General features: G+C 42.9%; 1 non-coding gene across 1 annotated transcript; it reads left to right on the forward strand.

Moving 5' to 3' along the window:
* Window positions 1-5,320: 5,320 nt before the first annotated feature.
* Window positions 5,321-5,394, forward strand: Trnat-agu. Its single transcript has one exon. It is a non-coding gene; the product is annotated as a tRNA-Thr (tRNA).
* The last annotated feature ends 9,565 nt before the right edge of the window (window positions 5,395-14,959 follow it).

Raw genomic sequence — 14,959 nt, forward strand, 5'->3', positions numbered from 1 at the left:
GGGTCTCAGCAATTTTTCTAAAGGTCGTTTGCTCTGTCTTTACATTTGCCTTTACTCAATGAAATTGGCTCAGGTCCCAAGGGACACGGGGAGAAAAGATTAGGGAAGTTTATCGGCATTGATATCCCTTTTCTTTCGAATTCTTCTGCTGTCCATCTTTCAAGCACTTTGAAAGAAGATTCTTTCTTCTATATGTTCCATCTATATTCCATACTATTAAAGTTCATAGGTAAAACCCTAATTTAATACATAATACTATATGACTATATCTTATCCTAGATCATAATGAGAATCGTCTATCGATTCAATTGATCCAATCCCAATCCATCGGGCACTCTCTCAGTCCATTCTTCAAATTCATCCCTTACCTTTCCTTTGTTACCCAACTTTTTCGCTGAGTGCATGGCACAACCCAGCAAAAAACCGAAGTCAAAGTCAGAGATAAGCCCCGCATTGACTTGGGTGTATTTCAGTAGCCATTCGATTTATGTTAAATAAGCTGGAACGCAAGCTCTGTTTGTTGTAAAATACCAATTGCCGGACGACCAGCCTCCACAGAGACAGACAGAGAGAGACAGAGACAGAGGCAGAGACAGAGAGAGAGTGCGACCGAGGGATAAATATATAAAAAGAGATAGATGGAGAGCTGTGCGAGTGGGAGAGCGATTCTTTGGGGATTCACGTTTCTTCTTCATCCGTTGCAGTCGTTGGATTTTCTTGTTGCTGTTGTCGTTGGCACTGAATCAGATTTCTTAATTTAATTGGCTTTATGCAAGAAATTCTTCTCGCTTTTCTTAGCCCGGCTCCGATTTTTATAGACAAACTGTCTGCCGTGCATAGTAAATGTGTACCCACATATGCATATGTATGTACCTTCATGTCCAGCACCAAGTCCAAGTCCTGCTACTGGTCCTGTTTCTGGGGCCGGCCTCATTCCATCTTCCGCAGAACGTGGGAATCATCATCATCTAGCTGTTTGTGTGTGTGTTTCTGGTGTGTGCCTGATGCAAATGCAAAACAGCTTAACCCAATTTTTAGTTGCTTCTACACCACACAGAAACTACAACAAAAAATAAATCAATAAAAAGAAACAAAAGAAAATTCAGCACGTAATTGCAAGTTATGAGCAGTAGTCTGGTGGCCAGAATAAAATGAAAATCGTTGAAGTTTTCCATCATCGCGTGCAGCGTTTTAAGAACAATTGTTGGGCATTTAAGCATAAATGCAGGCGAAAAGTTCGCGTCTCGCGGTGAATGGTTATTATACCTGGTACTCGTTGTGGATGAGGGTATATATTGTAGCCAGTCAAAGCGTTTCTCTTCAAACAGAGTGGCCGTCTCTATGCCTTTGGGAACATCTAGATATCGGAGACTGCCTATTTGGTATGTCCCACAGATTCTGTGGTTGTCACTTCCTTGCTTCAGGTTGCACTCGTGCTCGACTCGGACGCACAAGCGAATACGGCTAGAGAGAATACCCGATAACTTACAAAACAACGTATATTGCGTGTGCATGACAGGCTACATTGATGCTCGCCTCATTTCAAAAAACCTGCGCACCAAAGGACTCGAGGGTATCATATAGTCGAAATATCAATCACATACTTCTTAGCGACTCTCGTTAGAGTGAATCGGGGGTGTGTGTGTGTGTGTGTGGGAGCCACTGCGGTTGTGTGGGACACTTAATCATCAGCGTGAAATGAAGAGAAAGAAAGGCCCGAGACGAGGCCAATTGTGCATTTGGCTTCCACTCTCCACACTTGTACTCCTTTGTGTTTGTGTGTGTGTGTGTGTCTGTACATATATAATTAAGCCATAAATTCTGTTTTTATGATTTTCCACAAAGTTATGAATTTATGAGGAGCACCAGCACCACTCACTGCACCGCATTGCCACTGTGGCGGTGCTCGCATACATAAACAATAATTTGCGGGAAAAACGGAAGTGGAATTTAAATGCGCGCGCATGCGAAATGGAAGCTCCACTCCTCCTCATCCACTCTGGCACTACCCTCCATCACCATCCTGTGCATCCAAGACCAATCGTAGGCCCCGGCACCGGCACCGGCCATGTTTGGGCCATAAATGTCGAGCACTTTGCCCAGACCTCGTAAATTTAACGCTTTTAAGTTTTATTTCTTTTAGTTTTTGCTCTCTTCTGCGCTCTCCCTCTTGATGGATGGCTGAAGGTAGGGCATCCACGGGGAGAGAGGGGCCTAATAAAATTTAAATATTTATTGTACTCTATATTTTGTTGCCATGCAAATTTCGCTAGGGTTCAAAATTTATATACGGCTATCCATTTTCGTGGTCTCCTGTTCGCTTCGCAAAAAAGTACACCAAATTTCCAGTATTAATTGCATAAAATTGTGGACTGTCGCTGGATATTACGGGTATGAATATCCTTCCCCAACAGGCAAAGAGAGAGAGGGGAGGGAAGGGGAGGACTCCTCACTAGGTCAATTAGCATAATCGCTTTTGAAATTGCAACCCAACGTTGAAGTCGAGTACCTTGAGGCGCTGCTACTGACGCGTATCTTGACGTTCTTAATCGCCCCCTCTGCCATCGCCATCGCCATCGAGACTCGAGGGTTGTCAAGATCGTACTGTTCTCGATATATGTACATATGTACCTTTTCATATAAATTAGTAGTTTGGGGGCCTGCAAAAAATGAAAAACACACACAAACAGTATTAATATAATAATTACGGCAATTACGCAAAATGCTCATGACTGCTCGTGTCATGGCTGCTTCCTAATGCGAAAATAACGTCATTAATTTTGGGCCAAGGAGCGAGAGCAGAGCCGCTCTATTCAACATGATCTAGGCCGCTTTACCGAGTTGCACCCTTGGGGACATTCACTGAATACTACACTGCAATTAGTATAGCCCTTTGTCACTTTTTGTATTCTCTGAACGAACTTTTCTTTACTCTATATAGAGGGTAAGAAGAGAGCTTCTAGCTATCTAAAACAACGATATCTAGCAACGATATATTAAGCAATAGCATCGATAGGTCTTTCAAATACAGTTGTGTGTCCTATCCCTAAGGAACAATATATTCCTGAAATCAAAACGAAGAGAAATTTATTGAAATAGTGCCTATATGGTTCATAAAAGTTCAAGATGATACTTATTCGATTTCGTCTGGTTTTACCATCTCACCTTCAGTATCGATATTCATAACTAAACATATGATTTATCTATTATTTTCTGGAGATTTCTTAATCTACGATGACTAATTCGAAGTCTGGCCAATTAAAAGCGTATGAGCAAGTCACCTTTCGTTGGCTGTCCTGTAAAATATCCCTTGCGAGTATCCTTTGCCCAGAATATTCAAAATGACTTGTCACTAGCGCGGCATGCGCTAAATGCGGCAGGTGCAATTTGGGGAGACACTGAGACGTTGCGACTTCCTCGTTGACGGTGTTTTTGTTTTCATAAAATTGCAATATTAATGCGGAAAATCTTTGGGGAGGGAGCAGCAGAGCAGCAGAGGCAAGGTGTTCACCGGGCCATCAATTGGTGCTCCTTCGTTTGCCTTTTTTTTTTGTGTGCCCTGAGAGCCGCTCTACATACTTGACATTGATGCAATTTCATTTGCCTGGCAGCTGACTGTAATCTACCCCTCTCTGCGGCATTGCCAACTTCTCACCCAAAGCCGTACTTAGTCGCAGCAATTAAACGAGATTAAATCGCCAGCGCAAAGCTGCTCAAAATGGAATACCAGAACAGAACAGAGTGCGGTGCGGTGCAGGCCATGCTCATGCCCGGCTCGAGTCGCAATTATATTTGAAAATGCAATAAAATATGGCCAAAGCGGCAACAAAGCGCAGCTCAATTTGCATAAATATTTTCTGTTGCACAAAGAGAAGTAGCTAACAATTTCATTGTTGCCACTGAAGAGTGGGTCTGCCCTGGATTGGTGTGTGTGTGGCAAGGTGAGCCGAGCCAAAGGCATAAATTACACTCATGGCAAGGCAACGAGGTTTGGGGCAGGTAGAAAAGAGCTTATCTCGGACTCGAAATTAGCTGATAATATGCAAAACACGTCAAGAAATTGCAGCCTGTGCCAAATATCCAAATTATTACCCTTGGACAAATCAACACGAGCATGCGCCACTGGCAGTAGAACCTGATTTAGAGCTGAAGGGGAAACGACACTCCATAGAGTCCTGTAAAGCTACAGCTTATGTCCACCCTCTAGCTGTAGCTCCTGAAGATGATTGGCTTTCTTAGGGAGGTCTACCTGTACTTGGTCTATATAGCCATTAGCAGGCTGTATTTGGGCAAGTGCATTTTTGATTTTCTTGCATTTTTATGACATTTTAATAGCCTTGCAGAGAACTTAACAATGCAAAATTAAATAAAACTAATACATAATTCATGTGCAATCAACAAAACCAACTGAAGCTATAACTCGCCATATGACTGATGTTGAGAGCTCACGTATGAGCTATGTACATATATGGTAATCTAGAAGAAGGCTCAACGAGGTGACAAAAAGTCACTCAGTTTTGGTTTAGAAAATCGAATTACTTTCGAAAGAAAACTTATAAGTTTTAGGTATAACGTTTGGTTATATGATTTTTGCTTTAGATGAAAGATTGAATGGGTAAATATAAAGCTAGTTGTAGAACAGCGGCAATTACTTGGACCCATAGCTCCCACGCGGTAGATTTATGCTCGACCCGAGACACACATGCGAATGCTTTATAATCTAGAATTGGAAAAACAATATACATTGCGTGTGCATGACGCAACACATTGATGCGAGACTCCAGTTTCGCTGTGGTTTTTGTACTTATTTCTGTTGCTGTTGTTCTAGAAAAACTTCTTTCCTATCTAGAAACATATAAATATGTATATAGTAAATATACAAAAATATAGTCCTTCTCTGCTAGTATATAAACACTTGCTTTTTTAGCGATTAGACTTCGTAATAAAAGATTATATGGAATATTTCTCCCCACAGATATTTATCCCAACCAAAAGTATTTCTATCTCATCTCTATTTAAATAATTTCATCACAATTATATATTTAAATTCTAATAAAACCTGAAAATACTGCCATTATCATTATCCTATTAAAATGCTCATGTTGAACTAGTTTAGTAAATTGATTGCATTGCATGGGTTTTAATTGAATTATCAGCCAGGCCAGCTGCCGCCGCTCTCAGTGTTATCATTATCTCCCAATCATTGATTATGATTTTCCATTAGCTAAATTAAATTTTTGAACTGAAAATGATTGGAAAAGTTCCGGGTTCCTCAGAGGTGGAGACCTCATGAAGAAGCACATTCTTTCAGAGATATGTGGGCGCCGTGGCTTAGTTGGTTAAAGCGCCTGTCTAGTAAACAGGAGATCGTGAGTTCGAATCTCGCCGGGGCCTTTGGTTAAGCCATAAATATATATCCTTTTTGCTAACTTGTTATAACTATCCTCTCTTTTTGTTAGTGCAAGTATGCCAGACCGGCCCCCCCAGCGTCCCATATCAAATGTGAAGACGAAAGAGCGGGTTATTATTTTTCATTTTCTATGCTTTATTTTTCGAAAAAAACATTGCGTTGTGAGCACTTAAATGGCATACAAATTGTCTCATTTAAACATTGAAACGCTTCTGATTTCACAATTGCAACGTCAATGGCAATTTGTAGTGTTGTCAGTTTGTGGAATAGAGATTCTAATGAGTTGATTGAAGGCTAGCTGGGTAGCTGGATGGATGGATGGATGGATGGATGTATGTTCTACTACTAGTCCCTCTCTCGCTCTCCCAGGCTATTTGATTAGTGGTCCCCACAGCAAAATTGACTCTAGCGAAACGGCAGCGGCGGCAAATGTCCATCAAATGTCACGATCTGACTGTGCAGATCAATCGATCGGTTGCAATCGATGGATCGTGCAACGGAGTGCTGCTCGGAGACAAGGCAGGGTGTATAATTACACGAATCACGCAACTGGAATGGCATACCAATACACGTTTCCCTAGGCCTAGCACTGCCACTGCCCCGTCGGGGTGGCGTACTTTCGCTTTGACCTTGCAACCGCATTTTCCACTCCAATCAACTCCACTGCCAGAGGGATGAGGGATTTGGCCAGCTGTTCTTACAAGACGTCCCTATACCTCTCCCTATTCTCCCTGTCAGTGTCAAAGTCGAAGGGCGTTGCCTCATCATCCGTTGCTTATCCGGGATTAACTTTGCAACACATGACTGACCGGCCCGGTCCGATCGTTGGCACAGCCAAGTGCAATCCATAGGACCCTTGAGGGGCTTAACATGTGCATCTTTGGGATACATTGACAGGTCCTCTGGGCCGCAGAAATTATGTTGCCAGTGAGCCGAGCGGCGGGGCAGCTACAGTCTCCTGCAATTATTTATTATCCTGTGTGTGCCCGCAGCCATTGCCACTCTTGTTCTGCCTCTAGAGGAGGGGGGATCTGCCACAACCTCTTCATCTGCAGCACCACCTTCCTCTCCTGAAATCACTGCCGCCAAGTCGTCGTCGTCGCAGTCGTCCGTCGCCATTTAAGTTTATTCTTTCTTTTTTTTTTATGGTTCCCTCCACTTTTGTGTTTCATAAATTTTCGTGGTTGATTTTTTCCCATTGCCTTTATTGTTGTTGCCAGAGCGAGATAGTTGTCCTCAGAGAGGGAGAGCGCACTCTGGCGTGGATGGTGTCTCCACCCATATTCCAGTGGCTCATTTCCACTGGGTGCCTCTTTCCCAGATTTTGAGTGGCATTTTGAGTGAGACTTTGACTGCCTGCCGATTGAGGCTTGTGTTCGTTCGGTGCACGAGTATGATTTTACCCAGATATCATGGTAATGAATGGCTCTAACAGATCGTACGCGTAATGTTAGTGATTTTAAAACGATTTTTGGAATTTACACTAATTTACACAACAAATTATATGGAATCTATCCGGTAAAGATCTATAAACCGATAATAATATTTCGTTGAATTGGTTTCTTTACAGAGTGATAATTGAGGGGAATTAAGGTTAAAGTTTTGGATTAGAAAATCGATGTTTCATCCCAGTAAAATCTCTACTAAAAATATTTAGCGCATCCGTTTTTGGACATAGGACATCTGAATACCAGTTCGTCTTCCGAATACATCGTAATTTCGATTACATCGGATTTTTGACATTTTTAATCCCAGATGGTTTTTTCTGCTGCTAAGTTCTTATCGCTTAGTTATCCATCTATTCGGATATTCCTTTTTTGAGCAGCCATTCGATTTTAGATACATGTTTGAAAGTTTATTTTCCATAATTTGTTTAGGGACATCCTAGTCTAGCGGGTAGCTATCATAATCATGGGCTTTGGAAAGGATTTCTATACTTTTCTTGGGAATTTACTCTATTTTATGCATCGTGAGGTTTACTTTTAATGTTACTGGTTTGCTTGAACTATCCACTTTACAATTAAGGTTAATACCCTGACATAATTTGACCTCAACTTTTTCCCATATCTGTAAATACCGCCCACTATTTATGAGCTCTTTTATTTAACTTTTATCGCTTTTTAAATGTCTTATTCTCTATGTAACATGTCTAAGGGCCTCACATCATATAACATATGGGGAGTAGATCTTTCCCCCTTTTATTTTCATATTACATCTCCATAATTTTCTTAATGAACGATTTTCTGTGTGAAGGTTGCCATTGTCATTGTGGCGGAATGTGAAATGAGGACAAAAGTCGGTCGCTCCAGTGCCTTGAAAGTGCGTTGGACAGAATATTAATGGTATTCCAGCTATTATTTTGGATTTGCTTTAGATTTCGTGGAATAGATTTTCCTTACAAAGAGCTAAGGGTGAGTTTATAATCGATAGAAAATGCCTATCAAAAGTTGTACAAATCTAAAGGAAAGCCAAATCTCCAGCAGGAATACCATTATTGTTTTTACTCGGCTGTTGCCAATTGCACACACACACACATATGTAGGTACAGGTCTGAAATGTGCGTGTGTGCCCCCTACATACCCTATGTCCCCCACCTTTGGCTCCAACTCCTCCTCCGCTGTTGTTGAATGCATTTTCAATGGCATTTGTGAATTGCAATTGGCTTGTAATTGCTATATTTAGCGTAATGGCAGTCAAGAACCTCGCATTATGTAAGCATTACGGAAAACGTATACGGATGCATGTAATCGGTTGCAACTTGTAACCCACCACCCACCCACCCACGCACATACACACACACACACAGGCATACACACAAAAGAGTGCTCCAATAGAGGCCCTACCTCTTGGGACTTTCAATTTCGATGTCATTAAAGCGGAAACCTTCAGTGAAACTGGGTTACAGTCCACCGGAAAGAGGGCCCTCACATAACCTTTAAAGGAAAGAAGGCCCCCCAATAACCTCTATGAGACCGCTGCTCACTTTTTTTTAGACATTGAACTTTAGTTTGAGCACAAAATTACAAGTTCATAAATCACATAATCATTCGACAAATATTTGTGTGTTTCGGGTTTTTATGGCATACAAATTCTCACAGCATCGACACTGCGACTGCGACTGGGACCTGGGACCTGGGACTTGTCCCCATGTCAAAGTTCTTCGATGTTTGGCATTGGCCGCGCCAACAGCTTCTGGGCAAGAACAACAGAAATAAGATGTATAATATGCATAGCGAAATATGAATACTCTATAGGGAAATAGGTTGGTAATATTTTTACTACCGAAAGTTATCCCTAGGGATCTGTGGGGAACTTTACTGTAAAAAGGTGTTTACGAGAGGAATCTGTCTCGATTATAAAGATGATATAAAGTGTATCGAACACAGATAGACCCTAATACATTGATTTCTCACACCAAAGTAGATGATTACTGGAAATGACCGCTTAGAAAGCATTTCCAGAGATTATCTATGCTAACAACTATCGATAGTTCTTTAAGCTTCGATACTTAATAACTTACTTTAATCAGGTTTAAGCCATAATACCACTGATATCACCCAATACAACATATGTACTATGTAAATTCGCTGACCAACCAAACACAAACCAAATACAGATACACCCCCGTTCGTGTTGAGGGCATGCCAACAACAAATATTCAACACATGTCCTGTGTCCTCAGTGTAGAGATTGGAATGAGGTCTGGATTCCGGGGGCCAGAAGACACCAGCAGCCGCAGCCGCAGCAGCAGGCAGACCTCGACAAGCGCCAGTCACCAGTGGAGTCTCTGGCTCCGACTCTGAATCCGACTCCAACTCCAACTCCAACTCTGACTCTGACTCTGGCGCGGCTTTTCGCCTTGTTTACGCTAAGATGGCGTATTGTATAACATCATTATGTGGACTTCGTTCATGTTCATGTCATAATTTTGCTTTGCTCTCTGGCTATAGAGTCAGCATCGGAGTCAGATCAGAGTCAGAGACTCCAGAGGAGCTTCACCAGCAGCCGCAGCAGCATTCCAAGCGCCAGCCTCAAACCCAGTCTCATCTCCAGCCGCGTCTGCGCCTGGAGCTCCTCCAGGCTTTGGTTTGAGTCGCGAATCGGGAATCGGCATCGGTATTGGCATCAGAATTTTGCGGTCGCTGTTTGTGCCATGTTTGGGGCTGCGTAATTAAAAATAAATTTTCGCGCTCTAAGCGAACAGGAGCGGAGTTTGGGGCTACTTCCAGGCAGCTTTGAAGAGAGAAACAGGTGTAGTATTTATTTATTTTACTTCGATTTAACTGATCGGATAATGATAAGGAAAAGATCAAGGTATTGACTAAGAATCTGGAATATATTAGACATAAATTTAAATCGCATCGTTTACATTTTCGTACATATTTCTTAATACCTTAATTTGATCACATTCTTTTGGGGATAGATTATATATTTTATATATAATTTCCCTAACTTTACCTTCATCTAAAGGATATTCCTCCTTATGCTCAAACTATTCGTATAGATCTGAAATAAATAATGATTAGATCTTAGCTTTTCTATATTTTTTCCTTAACTTTTTTGTATTCTTTCTTGATTTGTGCTCTAATATCTTCTATAAGGAAACTCTAAGAAATTGCTTTCCCACCTGTTCCTTTGCCTTTCGTAGTTTCTCCGATACCAACCTTCGAGAGCGCCCCTGTCCGCCATAGGCTTGCACAACATTTTTTGTTACTTTTTTAATTTAATGAATATTCTGGGACAATTTATTGGCGAACATATTGATTTCAGCGTTTGCCGTGTTTCATCGTTGTCCCATGTGTGCGCCTGCCTGGCTATGGCTGAGGCTGTGGCTGTGGCTATGGGCCCGAGCTGCACGTTGTTGTTGCAAAGTTTATACGGTAGTTACCAACATAAATAGCAGCAATTTGGCCAGACACCCAACAGCCCAAGCCCCGGAGAGAGGGCAAGCGAGAGCGAGCGAGAGAGAGAGATACCTGGACTCGGACTGGACTGAACACTGGGGCCCGATCCGGACGCAGTCGCAGCTTGCTGAACAAGCGTACAATTAATATGCCCCATGCCTGCCGCCGTCGCCGCCCGCACCACAGGCGGTCCCTCACACACAGGTCCGCCGTCCAACAGTCCCCGCGATCCTGGTGAGAGACTTTTCGAAAACTTTTCAGCTTCGAGTTGAACTCTGGGGGAGCGCTGTTGTTCCACAGTTTCAATCCTTTTTTTTTTGCCATTCTTTGTTTTTGGTTTTGGTTGCATTTCGTTTTTTGGATCAGTCGAAAGCTGCTGCTGAGTGCGATTTATAGCTCTTAACAAATTGTTAATAAATATTTTATTTATATTGATGAGACAACACGAAATTATTCACAATTTACTCACTCGATTTGTGCGTGTGTGTTGGTTACCCTCTGGGATTACCTCCCGCTACTTTTATGCTGCTCCTGATCTTTATAATTATACCCAGTGTTCTGTAATCGAAAGGGGGTTTAAGGCATACGCAGTGTTATGGGATGTAGATGGGAATATCAAGCTTAAGTTGTCCTGCCGTTACCTTTCTGTAATTGAATTTATCGAACTTAATATCGAAAGCAACCCGAATCGATAAACCTGTTTCTTTAGGTATCTTCCCAGCGTCCCAAACCGAAGCCAAGGCCGAAGCTGCTTCCACTAACCCTCCTACCCTGCAGTTAGTTAGGGCATCCTCTAGTCCATCAAGCTTTTGCCCACTTGTGTATATACTTTCCTCGAAACTTTCAGTTGATGAAATAATTTCTGTACACAGCTGCGCATTTGTTTCAATTACAGAGCCATCGGGTAGTCCGGGAAGTTGCTATCCCGTTGTGGTCTACCCATATGATTGATCTGTGTCCAGTGCTCCAGTCTTTCCGATGGCACCCTGTAATTAGCGCATGAAATGTTTTCGCTTTATTTATTATTGCCTTTTTTCGGCCAATTGAAATGGAATTTAAATGAGTTTAGTTGCGGGCACTCTCCACTCCCCCAGCACACCAGCACACCACCTCCTCATCCACTATCATGGTCAGCGGCTGTCAATCACAATGATTTATGTCGCCGCTTCGTGAGGAGAGAGAGAGAGAGAGCAGATCTGACAGATCGGGAAGAGATATCTCTTCACTCCTCACTGAGTGTGCATTTGCCTACATATCAGCGGGGCAATTTATCTTTCCGCAGTTGCAGCAGCAGCAGCAGCAGAACTCATCAGGCGACGGCGGCCTCTTTCTTCCATAATCGCTCACCTCCCCAGCCCCGTTTTTCCTCCTCCTTCTCCCTCTGGAGAGGGGGAGGGAGTGGTACACAGTCCCAGGCCCCCATCCATGGGTCTGGCGCTTATGAAACTTATTTTTCATTTGAATTTCATTTCATTTCATTGCTTAATTGTCGCCGCTTTTGATGAATTGTTTGTTTGGATTTGCCGCGACATTTCTATAGTTCCCCCAAGACCCCACACCTCCTCTTTTTCGTTTGAACACATGTCATCGCGAGGTGGGAGGTTGAAATTCGCACCAGGGCTGCGTAGCTCAGGAAATCAAAGCTTATCGTCGATTAACAATCGATATATGAACGATGACTTGCAGGCTCTTTGGCATGGCATTGCTTTTCGATATTTTCCCCGAAATCCATAGCTAAACAAAGCTTTTCAAAGGGATGTTCTAGTAGCCATTAAAATGATTCTATGGCCTCTTATTTAAGTGATTGAAACTCTTCTGACCGTTCTTCACTTTCGAAACTTGCAAAAGTTTCCTCCCCTCTCCGATAACCACATGTCATTGCGAAATGTGAGGTTATTTTCGCACCAGGGATGCACAACTCACCAAATCAAAGCCTATCGCAAGGCAGCTTTTGTATCCATTAAAATGATTCTATGGCCTCTTATTTAAGCGAATGAAACTCTTCTAACCGCTCTTCTCCCTTGGTGGACTTTCGAAGCTTGTAAAAGTTTCCTGCTCTCTCATGTCTGCTTTCCACATGTCATTGCGAAATGTGAGGTTATCTTCGTACTAGGGGTGCACAACTCGCTAGATCAAAGCCTATCGCAAGGCAGCTTTGCTATCTATTACTCAGACATATAACCGTCTCCTGCTTTGAGGAAACTTCTGTAGAATCATAATTTTAGCATTGCAGCCCTGCCCTTTTGATAGCATCTTCTGCCTGGGGGGGCCTTTCATACTCGTTGCCTGGCAGATGTTTCCCCTGTAATTTGGCATTGTTAGCCGTCTGCTTCGATCTGTTCCTCTGTTCGTGCTGCAGTCAGTCAGTCGGTAGTTTTGGTCGCCATCTTGGCTACCTACTGGAGCCATTTACATTCGTCTGAGACGGCCGAGACATTATCGTTGCTGGCATCTCAATTTACCAATCAAATAACAAATGCGCCGCCAAAGCTGCTTATTAATGGCGGCCAACGGTTGAAACGCGGCACCGTCAAAACTCTACCAACTCCATTCCGATTCCCATTCCCATTCCCATATCCATCTCCCATCTACCAGATTCAGCTTTCAGCTTTCAGTCTCAGCCTCAGTTTCAGCCACAGCACAGCCTTAGCTTCATATAATTTCCACGAAATCTCCATTGTCGATAATAATTGATTTGATTGATGCTTCGACGGCTGCTGATGCTGCCCCTGCCACTTCCTCCGTTGCTGCTACTTCTGCTGCTGCTGGTGCTGGTGTGGTTGCGGCTCTTTCCATTGTTGATTGGTCCCCACAGATTCGATTCCCTTCTTTTTGTTTAGGGAGCAATTACGTGGAGCTTGGTTTTGATCTTTGATAGAGAGACCAAAGAAAATGGCGTTATTCAACATCCAATCGATGAATGGAAATAGATTTTTATATGAAATATAGAATAATTTTAGATGAAAGAGAGCTATTACTAGTCGGGAATCTCCCGAAGAGATACCAATTACTGCAAATGGAGTGATGGATATTATACCTTAATTATGATGTGGTTTAACCTTTGAAAATGGTTAATTTGGCACCGCTGCCAACCTTTTATTCCTGTTGATTTCTTACTAAATTTTAATTTTCTTTCAAACCCTTTCCCATTCAAATTCAAATTTCAAAGCCTTAAACATTAATTTGCTAACCGCAAGATTATCTCCCTCTAAAGCTCAAGACCTGGATTCTAGCCGGAACATTCCCTCCAGCTGACCTCCTCCACTGCCAATGCTTGTTAACAAATTACCTCAGAACAGAAATACAACGATCGCCGTAGGGGAATTTGCATGCTCATCACGAGGACGCCAGCTCAGATTACGATCGACATTCCTGTCCGTTGTCCGTTGTCCGTGGTCCGCTGTCCGCCAGCTGACCTCAAGACCGTGTTTTGGGGGAGATCTAAGGAAACAAGTGTAAAATGTTTTGCAGGCAAATTGAGCAGATCGCCGGCACTGCATCGAGTAGTGTGAAGAGGCATTGCTATCGCCCATCGAAATTGTTGGTGTAGTTTTCACACAAAACAGGGAAACAAAAGCAAACTGACCCGACGCTGAAATTCCACTTAAGTCCGGCTCTATATGCCTTTCAAAACGAAATTAATCTTCATTGGAAGCAATCGACAGGATGGTGGGGAAGAAGATCTCTTCTCAGATGTTGAGGAACGATCTTCGCTTGGATTGAAGCCGCCAAGAAAAATTAGCGCAAATGATTGACAGCCTAAATGAGAATTTAATGGTAAACTTTAGTTTTTTTTGTAGCTGTTGCTGGGGCTGTTCTTTGGGGATCCAAGACTCAGGGACCCCAGGCCCAGTTCGCTATAATTTGCCCAGAAATAACCCTGAAGGATTGTTGCTGTAAAAAGTAAAAGCAAAATTGTTTCCAACCAAAAGAACAAAATAAATTGATACCAAATTGATGTTTTTGCAAAAACAATTTTGGTGTGTTCCAGAGACCCAGGGACCTCTATAACGGTCTTTCTGTTGGGAGAAGCTTGTAGAAACTCTCCTTTAATTATTTCGAACCCTTTAGATACTCCTTCTTCTTCGTTCCTTTGGTTCTCTGTAGGTATTGTCCCTCTCTTCCTGCACTCTTCCTTCCTTCATTGGATTCCTGAAGGTAGTCTCCCCCAATTCGTGTGATCTTTCTTCTTGTGGACACTCTCCTTCCCTCCATGGGATCCCTGTGGGTACATCGTAACCCTGTAGGCACTCTCCCTATCTGTTGGCATTTGAAATGCTTTATTTGCATTTTGATGCGACGAAAAGTTTCGGAACCGCAGGGATAGCTACGGGGTATGGGGTAGAGAGTTTAGGGAGGAGTGACAGAGCAAACATACAGAGGAAGGGAGATGGGAGACAGAAGTGCATTTTTGCACGCAATCCTTGCACCTACTGCAACAACTGCTGGCTGACTGACCTGACGTCACTTGATGGCGGCAACGGCACCGTCGACGGCAGCAGACAATTTATGCGCCTCTGCGGGCTGCCTTTTGCCTTACCTTTTGCCTTACTTCACCTTACCTCTGTCGGGCAGTCAGTTATCGATATGTCTCTACATGTTGGAGCTCCTCGGCGCAGAGCTGCAAGAGCTCGACTGAGCCGAC

This window comes from Drosophila miranda, chromosome 2 (assembly GCF_003369915.1).
Source record: "Drosophila miranda strain MSH22 chromosome 2, D.miranda_PacBio2.1, whole genome shotgun sequence".
Lineage (NCBI taxonomy): Eukaryota > Metazoa > Arthropoda > Insecta > Diptera > Drosophilidae > Drosophila > Drosophila miranda.